This window comes from Ochotona princeps, chromosome 2, assembly GCF_030435755.1.
Source record: "Ochotona princeps isolate mOchPri1 chromosome 2, mOchPri1.hap1, whole genome shotgun sequence".
NCBI classification, from domain to species: Eukaryota; Metazoa; Chordata; class Mammalia; order Lagomorpha; family Ochotonidae; genus Ochotona; species Ochotona princeps.
In genome coordinates, this window is record NC_080833.1 from 56,863,016 (window position 1) to 56,867,676 (window position 4,661).

Sequence of the window (4,661 nt, forward strand, 5' to 3'; positions counted from 1 at the left end):
GGAACCCCCACCGCTAAATACAATCCTAGTCCAAACAGCTTAAAGGTCACTGATGCACGCGGCAGGCACGCCAATCATAGCTCTGATCACGCGTAGCACACACACTAAGCATGCAGCTACGGGCCAGTCAGAAGGCACTTCCTGAAACCTGTGTACCACTAAGCTCCAAGGGGAGGAGAGGTCTCAGCGCCATCTTAGGGCACACATGCAGTGCTCCCGACAACAGATAGCTTTGCTGGATGCAGTATTGTTTTCTGACAATTCTTTTCCTTCAGTACCATCAAAGTCTCATTCCACTCACCTCTGGTATGTAAGTTTTGTGCTGACAAGTCTGCAGTCAGAAAAACTGGAACTTTTTTCTACCCCATTGGTATTCTCAGTCCCTCTTGAATCCCAGTAACGGGGATGTTCATTGTTTTCATGGTATTGTGTTACAAAGAGTGATAGAGACCACACCAGACACAAGTGTAGGCTGTAAGGAGGAGTCTTTATTAGCCAAGTTTGGCAGTGGCAGCTCCCACCACACCCCAGAAACCATTGCACTGCATGGCTGAAGTAAAGGATTTTTTAGTTCCCTTTGGTGGGCAGCAGCCAGGGACTTTCAAGTCAACTTTGGTGATGTGCTTTACAATCATTCAGTCAAGTGTTGCACAATCTAATCAAGTTAAGCTCAGACCACACATTACACCAGTCAGCCAGTGAGTGTCTTCACAGAAGCAGAGAGCTGTGGTTAGCTATGATTGAAACTTAGTCAAGGAACCAAAATGGAGTCACATCTGCCCACTGCAATGGAGTGCTATCACTTGGCTGCACACCATCACGCTGTATTTTTCATGAGCTTTCTTTATTCTTTTCACTTATGTTTTTCTCTGCCAGTTGCATATTTTCAAGTAGTGTCTTAAAGTTCACTGATAATTTCTTCTGTTTAATCTCTTTTGCTATTCTTCCTTTCTAGCACATTATTATGGTTTAAGTAAAACTTGTCTCCCTAGAACTCATGAGTATGCTTAGGCTCTGTCTCAATGATTGCTGGATTAAGGATGGAATATTGACTTAATTATGGTGTCTGAGAGGATTTCCAATGGAATGTGTTTAGGGCATTGATGATATGCCTTTGCAGACTTGTGGGAATGCTGAAAACGTTGACTGTGTTAAAGTTTTCCCTAGTAATTCTGCTTTCTGGATTGCCATGTAACTGTTCCTCTGTTCTTGCATGAATCCTGAACTTTAACCTGAAAAATGTAAGCTGAAATAACCCTTTTTCTTTTTCGAGAAGCTCTGTTTGATATTTTAGCTAATGTAATGAAAAGCAGACTAACACATATGTTTTTAATTTTACTCCATGTCCTTTAACTTGAAGGATTTCTGCTTGGTTTTGTTTAATTATTTCCACCTCTTCATGAAATCACTGTTTGCATATTGTATAATTTATATGTGTTCTTGTGAATTTAACTGAATTTCCTGAGAACAGATGTTTTGAAATCTTCCTCCAAGAATTTGAAAATTCTAACTCATAGATATTTGAATTGTAAGTTTATTTAACTGTTTAGCTAAGGACATGCTATCCTGAGAGTTCTTGATATTTGTAAGTGTACAGCATTGCTTTCACATTGAAATATCAGTTATCATAACCTGGCTTCATTTATGACTGTCTTCTAGTAGTTCTCAACTGGTCATTTTATCCCTTAGAATATATATCAAATAAAATTTGCTTTAATATCTTTGTCTATCTGAACTGTAAATAATTCATTACTCTGTTGGTGGAAATTAACCAGGGCAAGTTGGCCAGTATGAGTGACATTTTGAATTCATGTGATGCTTACAGCTTTATTAATTATTATTATTAATATACGTTTATTTTTGCTTGAGTTCATTTTGGCTATTCTGGATCTTTTGTGGTTCATACGAGTTTTTGGATTTTTTGTTTTAATTCTATAGAGAATGTCATTGGCATTTTGATAGGAATTGCATTGAATCTATAGATTGTTTTTGGTGATATAGAAATTTTAGCACTATTTTCTCAGTCTATTACAAGGAATATTTCTCCCATTGTGTGTGTATCCTTCATTATTTCTTTCATGAAGATTTATAAATTTCATTATAGAATTTTTTTGCTTCTTGGATCAAAATTATTTCTAAATATTAAATTTTTGTAGCTGTTGTGAATTAGATTTATTTCTTGTTTAGCAAAGGCATCATAAGTATATCAAATTTAGTTGTTTTGTATGTTGATTTTGTATGTTTTGACTTTACAGTATTGGTTTATCAGTTCTAATGTTTTTCTGCTGCTGTTTACGTTTCTCTGTGTACAAAATTCACATACTTTCTTCCTTTCTCTGTGCTGAATGTCCAAGTCTTTTTGCTGCTTGGGGTACCTGCAATTCTTTACTAAAGTTTTTACTCAATCTCCTAGACAATTTCCTTTATTTTTCTGGTTCTTTTCTGAGATAGATGTGAGCGTAAGGCATCTCATCCATCTTGGATCTGTAAACAGCTTTTATTTGTAGAGTAGTTGGCCTCAAGTATTTTTTAATAACAGAAAATGGATTGAAATATCTACTGCTGTAAAAGTGATTTTCATTAAACTGACCATTACCAGTGGAGTTTGGTTAGACAGTTATTATGGCTATCCACTGTTACTTCACAGTCTTTCATGTGTTTTAACTGTCAGAGAGGACTGGCATCAGGTATGCAAGAGAAGATTCTTATATTGATGTTTTTCATTAGTCCCTAAAAAACATATTTGACTCCAACTCAATCTCTGAAATAATTTCCTCCTTCCTTCCTTCCTTCCTTCCTTCCTTCCTTCCTTCCTTCCTTCCTTCCTTCCTTCTTTTCTTTCTTTCCTTTCTTTCTCTCTGTCTCTCTCTCCCTCTCTCTTTCTTTGTTTTGTCTTGAGACTCAGCAACAATTCCTGAAAACAGGACAAGATCCCATATTGACACTCTGAAATTTCACAACATTGTTGATTTGGGGGCATGGTGCCATTTTTCTTCAGGTCTCATTTTATATCTTTAGTATCTAACAGTGTTTCAAAATTGTAAGCGCTCAATAAATACCTGTTGAGTGAATGCATGAATGTCAAATGTAATATCTAGAAAGGCTGACCCAAATTATATGGCATTTGTACACAAATACCATTCCAGAAATATGCACGTAGTGAAATTCCCCTCATCACCTTAATACTTATAAAATCTGAATTAATCCCTTTGATACCACTGTTGTCTACTGTGTAGATTTCTGTTTTTATGCTTTAGTTTCATTTCCTACTTATTAGTTAATAATCACCTTATGAGAATTGTGGAAATAGATTTAAAACATTATTGTGGTTCTACAGAGAGTTCTATTGTAATATACTCAGTATGAAATGGCCTCAATTATAATCAGAATTGTTAAAAAGCAGGTCAATAAACATTTTTTGCTCATTATTTTCTAAATCACATTAGAATGCTTACTTGTGCATTTAAACGATTTTTGTCAGAATTTTTGCTTTTTAAAAATATCTCTATTTTTCCTTAATAAATTTCTTGAAGCTTGCTTTGTAAACAGATTTTTCAAAGGAAAATTCAAATTTAACTTAAGTCTATCAAATATTAATAAAATGTAATGAAAGAGACTGAATTCTGTGACTATAAATTCCTTAGAAAATCTAGCCACAATGCTCAGTTCTCAAGTAAATTTATCTGAGAGGTCAGTCATAAGTATATTATCTTATTTCCATTTGCAGGATTATTTGATAATACCTACACATTTTTGTTAAAACTACAAATAAAAATAATCAAATTGTTCTGTTCCAATGCATTTTGAGAAGGTTTAGAAGAGTACAAAAGGCTCAAATCTCTAACTATCTGTTTCAAAGATTGCTAATGAAGTAAATTTTGTACCCAAACAGTTGCTTTGCTATTTTAGTTATTTACAGGGAGTGCAGTTAGTAAGGCAAGTTACCAAGGAAACCTCTTCCTCACTGGGAGAAGATAATTGTGTCCTAGGAGTAACGCGTGGCAGGGCTGTAATCGTGATGTGCTTTAATTTCATCTCATTTAGCCACAGAGGAGAAAACATTGTGGAACTAGAAGCTAAGAGTTTGGAATGGCAAACACAATTTTTCTAACCATGAATTGATTATTAATACTAAAAATAATGCTAATCTTAGTGTGATACTATTAACAATTGTAAACAGTGGCAGGAATTAGGTCTTGTGGGTAGGATGCTATTTCAGGTACGTCCACATCATATCAAAATGCTTGGGTTCAAATCCTAGCTGTGCTCCCAGTTCCAGCTTCCTGCTAAAACATAGTGTAGGAGTACTTGCTTCAGTAGCAAATATGCTAGAATTGGAATGATATAGAATGGTCCCTGCACAAGGATGATTCACAAATTTGTAAAGCATTTCATATTTTATACAAAACAGAAAAATATAGGTGAATAAATACACATGTGTATAACCCCACAAATGAGGATGTAATGGAGACCAGAGTACTGGGAATCAAAGAAAATCAACAGAAAGCAGCCCTACTAAGGAATGAGAGTAGACTCCTATTGAAGCTACTAAATATACCCAGACAACAAAAACTTAGAGTGTTTACTATTGCCTGTGCCAACAATGTCAGGGGGATTGCTTTGCTCTTAGGGAATGGCTTTTTCTTGGTTCAATTTGTGTT

The 4,661-nt window shown here is 35.2% G+C and overlaps 1 pseudogene; it reads left to right on the forward strand.

Moving 5' to 3' along the window:
- Window positions 1-4,308: 4,308 nt before the first annotated feature.
- LOC118758706 (U6 spliceosomal RNA) lies at window positions 4,309-4,401 on the forward strand (annotated as a pseudogene).
- The last annotated feature ends 260 nt before the right edge of the window (window positions 4,402-4,661 follow it).